This window comes from Pleurodeles waltl, chromosome 4_2, assembly GCF_031143425.1.
Source record: "Pleurodeles waltl isolate 20211129_DDA chromosome 4_2, aPleWal1.hap1.20221129, whole genome shotgun sequence".
Lineage (NCBI taxonomy): Eukaryota > Metazoa > Chordata > Amphibia > Caudata > Salamandridae > Pleurodeles > Pleurodeles waltl.
Window position 1 is genome coordinate 324,843,876 of NC_090443.1, and position 16,544 is coordinate 324,860,419.

Below are 16,544 nucleotides of genomic sequence, written 5' to 3' on the forward strand. Positions count from 1 at the left end.
AAAAGGCTCATGGGCTGGTACATAGGCCATCACAGATTAGCCAGGGAACCAATGTGCAGGAAGGAAGATGGTGGAGGAAAATACGCTAGCCAGGCAGAGCAAGACAATAACTACCTCTTTAGACATAGAGCACAAGCTTAGGACATTGCAATCAGCTCCATCCACGACTGGCAGGGGTCACCCATTTCCAGATTACTAGAGACAGCAGACAGGCAGGGCAGATAGCGAAGGCGAACTCACCCCCTTTGAAAAGCAGGCAGCAGACTGTAGAGGGTGATCTATTGATCAAGTAAGTGCCCAACCTCACTGGGCCACGTGTGACAGTTATAATTGGCTGTGTGATTAGGGGGTGTGGTCTTAGAAGGGGCAGGGCCTTATGCTGAGAATATCCCTGCCCCCAGCGACCTCCTCCTTCCATTTAATAAAAAAAAGACGGAAAACAAAATGTTCTTGAGTCTGCTGGTGATGTCCTGGAGTGTTTTTACAACACTTAATGGACATCACCTGATTGCAGCCTCAAAGGACCAGCTGGAAATCCACTCTCTGCAGTGGTTTCCAGCTCACATTTCCTGCCAATGTGTGATTTCAGCTCCTCACCGGGTTATCATGTGAAGGGAGCAGAAATCGTGTGACACACGGTGGCACTGTGTGAGTTGGTAGGTCTACACGCGGCCGAATCACTGTGAATGGTGTCACGCTGAAACATACAAAATGAGGCACAGTCGGGCAGCCCACCTCTCAGGCAAGAGCAGCTGCCTCACTTCCAAACACACGGACCGGCAGCCTGCCAAGCGGCACGAGCAGCTGCACTATTGCTAAGCACAGGAGTGGCAGGCAACGCTCTGCAGCTGCCGGCTATCAAAAGGCAGCACCGCAGGTCCCGATGGGCACAGGACATGTCAGGTAAGATGCTGGCTAAATGGAGCATGTACAGGCAGAGGAAACTTGAAACTCCCGCGAGCCAACACCAAGTTTCTTCTATTATTCTGGACCACGAGGTGCTGGACCTGGTTCCTTTTATTGCCTTCGCCATCACGTCATGGTCTATACCAGGGGCAACATGAAATTCCTGCTTGTCGCCAATTTTTTGTATGCTGGTTCGCAGTCTGAGCTAGGAGCACGGGCATAAAAGAACTGGAGCCGACACCAGGTTTAAACTACTGTTCTGGACCACGAGGTACTGGATCTGGTCCTTTTATTGCCTTTGCCATCACATCATGGCCTATGCTGTGAGGTCATGTCACAACGGGTTATCCTCTACTTTCCCCCCTTTTTTATTAATTTAATGGGACGATCCAGTGTCCCAAACACAACAGCACCTATCGCGATGCAGTGGTGCATACACCACTCAGTACACATTGCTAACACTCACACATTTTAAGCTCATAGCAGTCGTTTCCCCTGTCCATTCGTGACTACTTAGGGCAATGGGGTCTTTTTTTCTTTGAATTCTGGGACCTGTAGTAACGTTTCACTTAGCACAAAACAATTACTTTATGTCCTATAATTGTAGGAAAAAATGGGACTGGCGAGGCTAGTCACACGTGGGCCTGGGAAATCTGGGAAAAAGTTTTCTTCTACATTAGTTTTACCTCTGAGGCGTTAATATTTCTTTTGTGTACCAGTGTAAATTACAGAAATGAACTGAAACACCACATTCTAAGATGTCCGCTACAGGGCGAATTAAAAAAACAAGGACAATTGCCTAAAATTCATGGCCCACCCCGTTGTCTAAAAACTCAGAATGGCGGCCATCTTGTAGTGATCTCTCAAACCTTGTGATCACGTTTTCAGCGGGCTGCTTGAACCGTTGCTAATATATATTGTTAACTCATCGTCTAGTTTATTTGACATACCTCTCTAAGTGCGCAAATGTCTAATTCGTAGGTGTGGGGGCTCGGTTTGTTTCAGTCACACGGTTGATATCGTCTTTCCCTGCGGTGCGCATAGGCGCGACTACTTTTTTTCTAATGACCAAGCCATACATAAAACACCCCAGTAAGAGGTCTGGAGACGACCGCTCTCCCCCAAATGGCACCGTCACCGTATTCTACACAGGTGTAGTCATAGAGTGACCATGCGTCCCGGATTTGCCGGGACAATGCCGGTTTTACCTCAGCTGTCAAAGAAAATTTTTGCAAAATGTGCCTTATGTCCCGGTTTTTAGAGGCGGCGTCTGAAAACAGCGAAAGGCACTTTTTAGGTGTTCTAAGGTTGTGTTAGTTAACAACTGTTATAAGTAAGAAATTTAAATAACAGGTATGATGCTAGTTTTAAAAATTACATTTTTTTCATAGTGCCTCTTCTGTGTTCATGAGAGCTGTTGTTCCTCGCTGCTACATTGATGAAAATGTGTAATTGACGCATACTAGTCACTTTTCTTCCTAAAAGGGACAGAGACATCGAATCTCTTCCATTCGAAGATGAGCGCTCATTTAACTTCTGTTCCCACGCAGATTCCGTCTTCTCTTTCCATTTTAGCACCCTTTGTTCCTTTGGGCGGGGCTTTCCTTTTAAACCTCCCAATGGGCGCCCAGGGCTATTATTGAGTGACAGGTTAGGGCTAGCCATGTTGTGCACAATAGTCCGCTCTGTGTGACAGGAGGCGTGCAGTGACAGCTGAAGCACTGATAGGTGTACAGACAGGTAGGTCATATGACAGTGAGGACAGGTTAGGCTGGGGAAGTGTTAGTGATCGTATCCTGGGGTATTGTCAGGGACTTAGGACTAGGAAAGGACCTCAAGCAGGGGTAGTGAGCACGTCATGGGAGCTCAGACTGGAACGGGGAGTTTAGCCAGTGACAGTGAAGTCAGCCCAGGGCAGGGAGGGTAGCCCGTGACAGCGAGCTCGACCAAAGAGCTCGAAAGTCTGGAAGTGACGAGAAACGCAGACAGGCATCTCGGGAGTGGCTGTGAGATCGGGAAGTATCGGGAGCCTATTAACGTGGATGGGTGTTCTGTCTGGAGACTTAAGCAATGTCATATATCTCAGGCTAGATTAGTGACCACGGCAGGCGGTCGTAGGGATCTGTGGAGTGAGAAAGAGCTCAGTCAAGCCTGGAAGGTGAAGTAGTGTGACACGCCTCTAACAGCAGAGACCTGGTTCAGCAGTACTTTCGGCTCTGTGACGTCTCTGCTGCGCACAGAGGGGGACCGCAGGAGGTAAGTGGGACCACCCAGGTAGGTATAATACAACGACTCAACCATATGGGCATTTATATATCGCTGCATTTGGCCTTCCGGTTACTTTAGAGTACAGAGGATGAACATAAGGTCTAGTTTGTGTGATGACGGTAGAGTGAGACAAAGAACTCTGTTGGTCTCAGTTCGTTGGTTCCATTAATAAAACAAACAATAAGTAATATATGTTATTGATCACAATATGTTTACTTGTTGATTCTCATACAGGCTGTTGTTCTTTTGATAGGTTAATGCCAGCACTTCTCAGAGGCGCTGTTGTACTTCCAATGGGTGTGCACGGACAGTTCTTATCAGGGCTCAGATGCTTATGATAGAAACACGCTTTACCATGGCTTTTGCACTTTGAATCGGGGCAGTGCGAGCACTTATCAGCCAGACTGCGTCCCTTTTAATAGGACAGTAGTAGCGCTTCATAGCATGACTTGCATCTTTAACCAGGCAATGTTGATACTCCTCAGCAAGGGTGGTGTGCTAATTAATAGCATCAGCTCTTGTAGGGCCACCTCACTTTTTACTGGCCAGTACCAACGCTCCTCACCAGGGCTACTTTATTTCTCTTTTGGTAGTTGACACTCTTCTTTGGATGACGTACATTTAATGGGCGAGTACAAGTACTTTTCAGCATGGCTTTAGTACGTTTAATGGGCCAGCACTTCCTAGCATAATTGTTGTACTCTTGACGAGGCTACACCAGTACCTTTCTCTGCATGACTGCTGCATTTTTTCACGAAAATATACAAAAAGTGATTGATGGAATGCTTGAATTGATCTCAGCCACTGCTAATTTATTTTGACCACCACCACGCTAGGTGCTCCCTGGATCAGAAGGCAAGCTACTTAGGGTTTCACCTTTATTGGAGCAGGGTCAAGACTGTTTTGCATATAGCTGGGTCCCAAACTGAGGTGCCATAGTGTGCAGAATAACGATGGACTGGGGTAGGATGGGTAATTGCCAGTGGCTGAGATTAATTGAAGCATTCCACCCATCACTTTCAGGGATGTGGAATTCCTATGCCCGGGACATCTTGTTTGGGGTCAAGGGCAACAAGTTTTTATGTTTACTTTGTCCTTGGGACAAGTAGGCCCAACCCTCTGCAGCACAAACCCTTTGGCTGCCTGTTTACAGAGAGTGGAACTCTCTGCAGTTGAGGTAATGTGTTTCCAATAGATAATGCTGTTCGAATTTGTATTTATGGTTCATTATTTGAAAGCCTTGATTATTAGGGTGAGTGCTGTAAATAAATGTTTTAAGGTCACACTTCACTACTGATCTTGGTTCCAGTACAAAAAAAAACAGCTGTGTATACACATGTTTGAAAACTTTAGGCTATGAGGCTAAGTATAATGCTCCCAGAATGCTCTCTGATTAGATGCAAATGAAGTGTCATTTAGTAAAATGTGTTGATGCATGCTAGTATTTCCCAAAAATATTTCTAATGGAAAATCAGTGTAACAATTTTCAACACGAATATGGGAAGCATGAAAATAAACAAACACTGACAAAGCCAACTGTTCTGACATATTTTTATAAGTCTTTTAGTTTCATCAATGCGTGTCTTGTTTTGACATGGCTTTTGTAACACTTTATTGTTGTGGGAGCTACCAGGCCCTCAACATTGTAACAAACACTGCCAAAAAAAAAAAAACATTTTTTGAACTCTAAAAGCACATGTTGCCACCAGTGGCATAACAAAGGCCCCACAGCCGCCCTCCAGGGGGCCCCTTTAGCACAGCACCTGCCCTGAGTGAGTCTGGAGAGGGGGCTCCTCCATGTTCTTTGCAAAGGGGCAACCTCCAGTTTCGTTACGTCACTGATTGCTACTGTAGTTCCTGACACTGAACAAAACTACTTTGTGTGCCAATATGCTCCTTGTGGAAGAGCAGAATGCAATCACTCACAGTAAAGCCAGCCAAAAGAGAGAGAAATATAAATTTTTATTAAACAAAATGTCTTTGTTAACACCAGACCTAATTAGGGACCAAGACCCACATGTAGGTAGCTTTTTGCATGTCACAAACAGCGACTTTCGCTGTTTGCGACGTGCAAAAAGCACATTGCGATGCACAAACCCAGTTTTGCGATTCAGTAACCTGGTTACCGAATCGCAAAACGGGTTTGCGAGTCGCAATTAGGAAGGGGTGTTCCCTTCCTAATTGCGACTCGCAGTGCAATGTAGGATTGTTTTGTGACCGCGAACGCGGGCGCAAACCAATCGCAGTTTGCACCCATTTCAAATGGGTGCTAACACTTTCGCAAAAGGGAAGGGGTCCCCATGGGACCCCTTCCCCATTGTGAATGTCACTGTAAACATTTTTTCAGAGCAGGCAGTGGTCCTGCGGACCACTACCTGCTCTGAAAAAATGAAACAAAAACGTTTCATTTTTCGTTTTTGTAATGCATCTCGTTTTCCTTTAAGGAAGCAGTCACAGACATGGTGGTCTGCTGTCTCCAGCAGGCCACCATCCCTGTGAGGGCCGCTATTCGCAAGGGGGTCGCAAATTGCGACCCACCTCATGATTATTCACTAGGTGGGCATTTGCGAAGCCCTTGCGAATCACAGATGGTGTCAGGGACACCATCCTACATTCGGATTTGCGACTCACAATTTGCGGGTCGCAAATCTGAACCTACCTACATGTGGCCCCAAATTCTTAAAGAAAGTCACAAAAGTGCACCCATGGTATATGTCGTACCCCTATAAAATATTTGTGAACTGTATTTTAGCATGGGTGAATACGCATGTGTAGATTTGCTCATGTGAAAATCTATTGAGCATCTGCAAGTTCATTTTCCCTCCGGCCACTTTCTTCCCAACCCTGGAAGAAGTTCTAATTCTGCCATTGTCCGGAGTAAATGTCCAACCTTTCTTATTGTGGGAAAATATTAGAGAGAAGCTGGTGAAAATCTTTAAAACGTGCAGGTTAGTAGGTTTGCAGACTCAAAGGCATTCCAGCCCTGGAACTATTGCTTACTGCTTCCTCCAGCCCCAGTATGCAGATCTGCAGAAAGGTGGCAAAATAAGGAAATTGCTACAGTAGGGATTGAAACTGCAAGTATTCAAGCCCTATTATGGTAGTAGCCCTGTCATAATCAGAGAGGCTATTATCAGAGCTCTTACATAATGAGATTGCTGCCATAATTTGTCGCCACACTACATGGCACCAAAGGGACAAGTAGATCTTTTTACAGGACAAGTAGATTTGAGAAGCAACCTGTCCCCTGGACAAGTAGATATTTTAATAAATTCCACACCCCTGACTTTTTTACGATGTGGTATTGGAATTTTGCAGTGTTATTGTATCTAACAAGACCTTACCTGGACCTCTCTGCTAGGTTGTTAGACATGACCAGTGCTTGAAATGGAAAAACGTAAGTGCAGGTACTCTGTACCAGAGTACCTGCTTATTTATGAGAAGTGCCTGTAGTCTCCAATAAAAACTATTGTTTTTTTTCTTGAGAAGTGCAGGTACTCTTCCACTAACAATAAATAAGTGCCGGTACTTCGTACTGGCCCATTTAAAGAACTGCACATGACCCCGGAGGGAGGTTTTTCTCTTTTTTTGTTTTTTTTTGTTGCACACTAATTAAAAAAATATATGTTCTAAGGCTAGGAACTGCCAGCATATGGAGTGTTTTAGGGACAGATGGAACTCAGCCTCTGCTCTTATTCTGTAAGTGGTCTTAATTCTTCAGGTCTCACTAAGATGGGTGCATAGTTTCTGGAGGAGAAAGGCCTGGGAAAACTGTATAGCATTGGATGAGAGATATAAGGCGAAGGGCACAGGACAGGAGAGACCAGAGAATGGCATGAGGGAGAATGCATGGCATTTTCTTCAATAAAGAATTTGCTGACCTAACATCAACGGATGGCAGAAGGGTTTACAGCAACATTTTTATTGTGAAAAGAGCATTTCATGCATAAGGTATTCTACAAGGAATGGCATTGTGTTGCGTGCCCGGATGGTGTGGTTGAGACCAGGTTACAAAAAGCAAGGATCTCGGAGTCATGGAATTGATAGCACGCAATTGGGACAACATAAAATACAATTTGACATTATACATAAATACCTTGCTTCACACCTATTTACAATGCAAAACCCTTCCTCTGAATCTTTTGAGCCTGAACAGGTGGCTAGCCAGGGGGGACCCCACCTTTGAAAGCGTGATAACAGAGAACCACAGGGAAGGAGATTCTCATGGGCTGTTCGTAGATCATTAAATTGTCGACTTTATTTGATCAGTAGCCCCTGAAATGTCTTTAGGGCTGGAGTATGTAGGAGGCTGGACTGGCTTGTAGTGAGTACCAAGGGGTACTTGCACCTTGCACCAGGCCCAGTTATCCCTTATTAGTGTATAGGGTGTCTAGCAGCTTAGGCTGATAGATAATGGTAGCTTAGCAGAGCAGCTTAGGCTGAACTAGGAGATGTGTGAAGCTACTACAGTACCACCTAGTGTCATGCACAATATCATAAGAAAACACAATACACAGTTATACTAAAAATAAAGGTACTTTATTTTTATGACAATATGCCAAAGTATCTGAGAGTGTACCCTCAGTGAGAGGATAGGAAATATACACAAGATATATATACACAATAGCAAAAATATGCAGTATAGTCTTAGAAAACAGTGCAAACAATGTATAGTTACAATAGGATGCAATGGGGAAACATAGGGATAGGGGCAACACAAACCATATACTCCAAAAGTGGAATGCGAACCACGAATGGACCCCAAACCTATGTGACCTTGTAGAGGGTCGCTGGGACTATTAGAAAATAGTGAGAGTTAGAAAAAGAACCCTCCCCAAGACCCTGAAAAGTGAGTGCAAAGTGCACTAAAGTTCCCCTAAGGACAAAGAAGTCGTGTTAGAGGAATAATGCAGGAAAGACACAAACCAGCAATGCAACACTGTGGATTTCCAATCTAGGGTACCTGTGGAACAAGGGGACCAAGTCCAAAAGTCACAAGCAAGTCGGAGATGGGCAGATGCCCAGGAAATGCCAGCTGCGGGTGCAAAGAAGCTTCTACTGGACAGAAGAAGCTGAGGTTTCTGCAGGAACGAAAAGGGCTAGAGACTTCCCCTTTGGTGGACGGATCCCTCTCGCCGTGGAGAGTCGTGCAGAAGTGTTTTCCCGCCGAAAGAACGCCAACAAGCCTTGCTAGCTGCAAATCGTGCGGTTAGCGTTTTTGGACGCTGCTGAGGCCCAGGAGGGACCAGGAGGTCGCAAATTGGACCAGCAGAGAGAGGGGACGTCAAGACAAGGAGCCCTCTCTGAAGCCGGTAGCACCCGGAGAAGTGCCAGAAACAGGCACTACGAGGATGCGTGAAACGGTGCTCGCCGAAGTCGCACAAAGGAGTCCCACGTCGCCGGAGACCAACTTAGAAAGTCGTGCAATGCAGGTTAGAGTGCCGTGGACCCAGGCTTGGCTGTGCACAAAGGATTTCCGCCGGAAGTGCACAGGGGCCGGAGTGGCTGCAAAAGTCGCGGTTCCCAGCAATGCAGCCCAGCGAGGTGAGGCAAGGACTTACCTCCACCAAACTTGGACTGAAGAGTCACTGGACTGTGGGGGTCACTTGGACAGAGTCGCTGGATTCGAGGGACCTCGCTCGTCGTGCTGAGAGGAGACCCAAGGGACCGGTAATGCAGCTTTTTGGTGCCTGCGGTTCGCAGGGGGAAGATTCCGTCGACCCACGGGAGATTTCTTCTGAGCTTCTGGTGTAGAGAGGAGGCAGACTACCCCCACAGCATGCACAAGCAGGAAAACAGTCGAGAAGGCGGCAGGATCAGCGTTACAGAGTTGCAGTAGTCGTCTTTGCTACTATGTTGCAGGTTTGCAGGCTTCCAGCGCGGTCAGCAGTCGATTCCTTGGCAGAAGGTGAAGAGAGAGATGCAGAGGAACTCGGATGAGCTCTTGCATTCGTTATCTAAAGTTTCCCCAGAGACAGAGACCCTAAATAGCCAGAAAAGAGGGTTTGGCTACTTAGGAGAGAGGATAGGCTACTAACACCTGAAGGAGCCTATCAGAAGGAGTCTCTGACGTCACCTGGTGGCACTGGCCACTCAGAGCAGTCCAGTGTGCCAGCAGCACCTCTGTTTCCAAGATGGCAGAGGTCTGGAGCACACTGGAGGAGCTCTGGACACCTCCCAGGGGAGGTGCAGGTCAGGGGAGTGGTCACTCCCCTTTCCTTTGTCCAGTTTCGCGCCAGAGCAGGGCTAAGGGGTCCCCTGAACCGGTGTAGACTGGCTTATGCAGAATTGGGCACATCTGTGCCCAACAAAGCATTTCCAGAGGCTGGGGGAGGCTACTCCTCCCCTGCCTTCACACCATTTTCCAAAGGGAGAGGGTGTCACACCCTCTCTCAGAGGAAGTTCTTTGTTCTGCCATCCTGGGCCAGGCCTGGCTGGACCCCAGGAGGGCAGATGCCTGTCTGAGGGGTTGGCAGCAGCAGCAGCTGCAGTGAAACCCCAGGAAGGGCAGTTTGGCAGTACCAGGGTCTGTGCTACAGACCACTGGGATCATGGGATTGTGCCAACTATGCCAGGATGGCATAGAGGGGGCAATTCCATGATCATAGACATGTTACATGGCCATATTCGGAGTTACCATTGTGAAGCTACATATAGGTAGTGACCTATATGTAGTGCACGCGTGTAATGGTGTCCCCGCACTCACAAAGTTCAGGGAATTGGCTCTGAACAATGTGGGGGCACCTTGGCTAGTGCCAGGGTGCCCTCACACTAAATAACTTTGCACCTAACCTTTACCAGGTAAAGGTTAGACATATAGGTGACTTATAAGTTACTTAAGTGCAGTGTAAAATGGCTGTGAAATAACGTGGACGTTATTTCACTCAGGCTGCAGTGGCAGGCCTGTGTAAGAATTGTCAGAGCTCCCTATGGGTGGCAAAAGAAATGCTGCAGCCCATAGGGATCTCCTGGAACCCCAATACCCTGGGTACCTCAGTACCATATACTAGGGAATTATAAGGGTGTTCCAGTAAGCCAATGTAAATTGGTAAAAATGGTCACTAGCCTGTTAGTGACAATTTGGAAAGAAATGAGAGAGCATAACCACTGAGGTTCTGATTAGCAGAGCCTCAGTGAGACAGTTAGTCACTACACAGGTAACACATTCAGGCACACTTATGAGCACTGGGGCCCTGGGTTACCAGGGTCCCAGTGACACATACAACTAAAACAACATATATACAGTGAAAAATGGGGGTAACATGCCAGGCAAGATGGTACTTTCCTACAGAGTAACATGGTGATTACATCTTATGCCAAATATAAGCAATGAGAAATGCATTTTGTTTACCTCCAGAGTTTAGTCAGCGTAGTAAAGTATTTGGGAGACCTGTTGTGAAACTTGAGGTTAACAAACTTTAACTTAGCGAAGTTCTGGGTATATGCAGGTACAGAATAACCCTTCTGTTTGTTTACTAACACATCCAGTCACATTTAGAAGATTAATTGAGGGTAGAACACATAATTAGAAGCGGCAAGATTTCGTCGACTTAGCACCAGGACCAACTGACCAACTCATTCAATGCTGCAAGTAAAGCCCTTTCTAGATCTGGAATGAAACATAAGTACAGTAAAATAAGTTCCAAAATAATGATCTTAAATACCCTTCAATCAGCAGGCGTTCAGTTTTTTTCCTGTCGATTTCGGACTTTCTCCGTTCACTTGCAGTGCCCAGATTAAAACTGCCAATTTCTACTGGCTGCTCTGTTTTGGGGCTTTCCTTCTCAAGTGAAAAACATAACGCAAGAGGATTCTGCCTTCTATCTCGTAACTTTTTTATTTATTTTGGAAGCCACGTACTTCCAAATCTTTATGCAAAGAAGTATTTAGAGCATAATTATACAAAATAGAATGGCTTCTAAAATCGCAGGTTTGAAGTTATACGGCCTCTCCAGAAAAAGGAATCTGAACCTCTGAATACGGTGTCTGAAATCACACTGTGGCCCAAATACCACACAAGGGTAGGAGAGCTTACAGACATTTGAGAAATTCTCATTCACTGATATTAGATGTTTTGTCTGTTACTAGACTTTGAGGAAACAAGTGTTAAAGGTTGTCATGCCAACACGCTGACTTGGAAAATCAATATAGTGAACTTGAAAAAAAAACCACATGCACAGAGACAGAACCTGCATCCTAGGTCGGCTAGACAGATGCATCTAACAGTTACACATTCTGCCTACAGTGTATTTAGCTTGATGATTACCGTAGGAAACTGGCATTTGTTGCAGTTACCCCCACCCCCAACACAGACACACTTTATGCCCTATATCGATGCTGACTTGACTGAGAGTGTGCTGGGATCCTGCTAACCAGGCCCCAGCACAAGTGTTCTTTCCCTAAAAATGTACCATTGTTTCCACAATTGGCACACCTCTGGCACATAGATAAGTCCCTTGTAAAAGGTACCAGTGGTACCAAGGGCCCCGTGACCAGGGAGGGTCCCTAAGGGCTACAGCATGTGTTATGCCTCCCTAAGGGGCCCCCTCACCAAACACATACACACTACCATTGCAGACTGTGTGTGTTGGTAGGGAGAAAAAGGCAAGTCGACATGGCATCCCCCTTAGGGTGCCATGCCCACAAAACACTGCCTGTGGCATAGGTGAGTCGCCCCTTTAGTAGGCCTTCCAGCCCTAAGCCAGGGTGCACTATACCACAGGTGAGGGCATAGCTGAAGGAGCAATATGCCCCTACAGTGTCTAAGTCCATTCTTCGACATTGTAAGTGCAGTGTAGCCATATTAAGTATATGGTCTGGGAGTTTGTCATTACGAACTCCACAGTTCCATAATGGCTTCACCGAATACTAGGAAGTTTGGTATCAAACTTCTCAGCACAAAAACCCCCTACTGGTGCCAGTGTGGGATTTATTAAAAAATGCACACACAAGGCATCTTAGAGATGCCCCCTGTATTTTACCCAATGCTCTAGGGTAGGACAGACTGGTCTGTGCCAGCCTGCCACTAGAAGACAAGTTTCTGACCCCATGGGGTTGAGGTCCTTTGTGCTCTCTGAGGCCAAAACTAAAGCCTGCTCTGGGAGGAGGTGCTTCACACCTCCCCCCTGCAGGAACTGTAACACCTGGCGGTGAGCCTCAAAGGCTCAGGCCTCATTTTACAGTGCCCCAGGGCACTCCAGCTAGTGGAGATGCCCGCCCCCTGGACAATGGCCCCCTTTTGGTGGCAAGTTCATCAGGAAACTTAGGATAAACAAGGAGGAGTGACCACTTCAGCTAGGACCACCACTAAGGTGTCCAGAGCTGAAGTGCCCCCACTCCCTGCAGAATCCTCCATCTTGGTTTGGAGGATAGGGACCAATAGGGATAGGAATGTGCCCCCCCCCCCCAAAGGGAGTAGAAACAAGGAAGGTGTAGCCACCCTCAGGGACAGTAGCTATTGGCTATTGCCCTCTGACCCTGTAATGCCCCTAATTCATGTATTTAAGGGCTTACTTGAACCCAACTTAACAGATTCCTGGCGACCTACAAGAAGATGGACTGGTTCGCTGAAACCCCTAGCCGAGAGGAAGGAAGACGACAACTACTTTTGCCCCAGCCCTACCGGCCTGTCTCCTGCTTCAAAGAACCTGCAAAAGAACAGCAACACGTCCCTCTGGACCAGCTACCTCTGCCAAGCTCCGGAGGACTGCCCTGCATCCAAAAGGACCAAGAAATCCCTAGGACAGCGGACCTGTCTAAGAAAAACCAACACCTAAGGACTCCCACCTCACTCCGGATGCATGAGTCCTGACTACTCTGCACTTGACGCCCACGGCCCGTGTCCAGGTGGTCCACCCAGATAGAGAGGGTCCCCAGGTGATTGCGAGCAAGTGCCCACCCTGGATTGACCCCTCCACAACACCCGCATAGGGAATCCCGAGGACCTCCCTGACCTCAAAGCTCCAGACGAAGATAACCAATGTCTAAAGACACACTGCACCCACAGCCCCCAGGCCTTGGAGAAACCGACACCCGGTGCAGCCATGTTCAGCAGGCGTCCCTCCTCCCTGTCCAATTGGTGGTGTGCCCGAGACACCCCCCTGGACCTCTTCTGCAGCCGTCTGAGTGACTCCCTGGGTCCCCTTATAGACCAGCATAGGAAGCCTGATGTCCTGTTTGCACCCTGCACCCAGCTGCCCCTGTGCGGGTGAGGGTGTGTGTTTGGTGCCTACTTGTGGCCCCTCCAGTCCTCCTCTAACCCCCCCCGGTCTGCCTTCCGAGCCGCTGGTACTTACCTGCAGGCAGGCCTGATTCCGAGTACCCCCTTCTCCATAGGAGCCCACGTTAAATTTCCTCATATTTGACCTCTTCACTCGGGCGGCCCGTGTTGCTGGTGGTGGGTGTTTGGGGTTAACTTGAACCCCACCCGGTGGACTTCCTAAAACCCAGAGACTGAAACTGAAAGTGTTGTACTTACCTGCAAAACAAACTAACATTTCTTCTCTCCAGGAACTGTTTCTGAAAATTGCACTGTGTCCATTTTTAAAACAGATTATTGCCAATAATTCAAAAACTGTATAACTTTTCGATTTCAAACAAAGTACTGTTGATACATGTGTTAAATAGGAATCTGTAGAAGTATTTACCTGCAACTTGAATCTTGTGGTTCTAAAAATAATTTAAGAAAATATATTTTTGATACATAAAACAAATTGGTCTGGAGTTAAGTCATTGAGTGTGTGCTTCTTCTATTGCCTGTGTGTGTACAACAAATGCTTGCACTATCCTCTGATAAGCCTAACTGCTCGACCACACTACCCACAAACAAGAGCAATAGTATTATCTACTTTAGCCTCTGGGGAACCCCTGGACTCTGTGCACACTATTTCTCATTTTGATATAGGTTATACAGATCCAGCTTCCTACATTGGTAGATCAGCTGTGGGGTCTACGTCTTTTGCGTTTGCTGGACTAACCAGCCAGTACATGATCACACAACTACATTCCAAAATTGCCTTTAGAAACTGATTTCTGAATTTGGCAAACTTTTCTAAATTTTTAAAGTCCTGCTAGGACCTTGGTTAAGTTCCCTTAGCCCTTCTTTTTAGATTTAAAAGTTATTGTAAGTTAGGGACTTAGTAACTAGAAGTAGATTTAGTTCTAAAAGTAAGCCCCAAACTTTAGTAATAAAATGAGTAGCTCAGAAGACATGGTGGTGGAACTCAATCTCACCCCTTACCTCCATCTTGGGATGAGAGAGTTAAGGAATCTCTGCAGCCTCAAGAAAATCAAAACAGGTTCCCACCCTACCAAGGTCAAGCTTCAGGAGCTCTTGGCAGAGTATACAAGGGACCACCCTGCTGAGGAGGAAGACCTCCCCTCAGGTGGGGAAGAAGTTATGGATCAGGAGGATGAACTCCCCCGCTTCCCTCCTTCCCCCCCCCCCCCCCCCCCCCCCCCAACCTAATTAGGGAGAACAGGGTCCCAAGGTCCCTGTCCCCAAGGATAGTACTCTTAGGATCTGGGTCTCCCAGAGGGGAGTCCAGTTCCTCTGGGAATATTGAGGGCAGCCTCCATCTAAAGGACCTCCTTTTAGCAAGGATAGCCAAAAGATTAGCTTTGGAGAAACAGCTCTTGGCTATTGAAAGGGAGAGAACGGAAATGGGTTTAGCACCCATTAGTGGTGACAGCAACATAGGAACTAGGGATAGAGAGTATTCTGACACCCCTAAAATCCCCAAAGTTATTGTCCCCAAAAATGAGTATGGTGATGACATCACCAAGTGGTTCACAGCCTTTGAGAGGGCATGTGGAACCAGAAGATTAAAAACATTTCATTGGGTAGCTCTCCTTTGGGAACTGTTTACTGGTGAATGTAGGGATAGGCTCCTCACACTCGCTGGTGCAGATGCTGAATCCGATGACCACATGAAGGCTACCTTGATTGAGGGCTTTGGATTCTGAGGAGTATAGAATTAGGTTCAGGGGGGCACACAAAACCTTGAGCCAGTCCTGGGTTGATTTTGTAGACTACTCCGTGAAAATACTGGATGGCTGGGTAACTGGAAATGACGTGCATGACTATGATGGGCTTTATCACTTGTTTATGAAAGAACACATTTTAAGTAACTGCTTCATTGAAAAGTTGCGTCAATGTCTGGTAGACCTAGATCCAATTTCTCCCCAAGAATGGGGAAAGAAGGCAGACCACTGGGGCAAGACTAGGGTAACCAAGACTTCCACTGTGGGTGACACAGCCTCACCAGGAGAAAGTGGGTGACACTCCTAGAAATAAAGAGAAAACTTCCTCAGTAGGCCCCCAAAAACCTGCCCAAGTGGGTGGGCCCCAAGACTCGCCCCAAAACAAAAGTGGGTACCAGGTAGTAACTGTGATGCCACTAAGGCATGGTGCCACTGCTGTTGACAGACAGGGCACCACACCAAGGACATTTCTTGTCCCAAACACCAACCCCCTAGCAAAACCCCACGAGTGACCAGTGTAGCCATTTGGGGTGACTCCTCAGATGAGGAGGTCCTCATAGCCTTCAACTGGAATATGGGCCCAACAGGTGAGTTGGAGATTCCAGAGGGGAGTAGACAATTCCACCACCTACTGGGGTGCATGGAATCCCAGCCACTGCCCTGAGAGACACTTGAGCCAGTCACACTATTGTGCATGACAGGCTGGTGCTCTCAAACCAGTACATCCCAGGTAAGACTGCCAGAGTAAGGGTTAGCCCAGTAAAGGTCACTAATAGGCCTGTGGCTTTAGTGCCCCTAGAAGTGGGTGGGACTTTTAGCTGGAGGAGGGTGATAGTCATTACAGACCACGCCCTTGATTGTCTCCTTGGAAATGAATACCCAGAGGTTAGTCAGAGCCCAGAAGAGGAGATGGTCCAGTACCAGCCCTCTCACAAGGATCCTGGAGGTACTGCCTCTGCAGTGTTTAAAGGTAGACCCCAAAAGGGAAAAAAGAGAAAACAGTGCAGCAAAGGTGGACAACCTTTAGCTAAGGTTCCAGTAAGCCAAGGAGATCTGCTCCAATAGAAAAGGACTCCAGAAGTGGCACTGAAAGTCCAACATGACCCACACAAAGTCCTGACTAGTCAGGCAACTGGTAAGCATGAGTGGGTGGCTCCTGAGCTAACTGACGAAAGAGCGGAAGGAGGGTGTTTACTACAAAATGTAGCAACCCCCACTCTACCACAATAGACAGGCACCAAAGAAGCCTGTAACTTAGCCCCTTCCCTTGTTGGTGAAGAGCTAAAGTTGTGGTTCTGGGTACAGACAGCTGTCAGTGGCCTCTGCTGGGTGTTAGCCTTTATAGCTGCACTGTCCTTGCATGGTGATCTGACCCCATGCCAAATAGC

The 16,544-nt window shown here is 47.1% G+C and overlaps 1 protein-coding gene across 4 annotated transcripts in view; it reads left to right on the plus strand.

Moving 5' to 3' along the window:
• Positions 1-2,544: 2,544 nt before the first annotated feature.
• The window catches only part of SUN2 (Sad1 and UNC84 domain containing 2), a 177,495-nt gene continuing 163,495 nt past the window's right edge, over positions 2,545-16,544 (plus strand). For 2 of the 4 annotated variants that reach the window (XM_069231310.1, XM_069231311.1), the window contains exon 1: positions 2,554-2,646. The gene's annotated coding sequence lies outside the window, so the exon portion shown is untranslated. Of the gene's footprint in view, positions 3,163-16,544 lie in introns of all 4 variants that reach the window. The other 2 variants (XM_069231309.1, XM_069231308.1) reach the window with 2 other exon arrangements.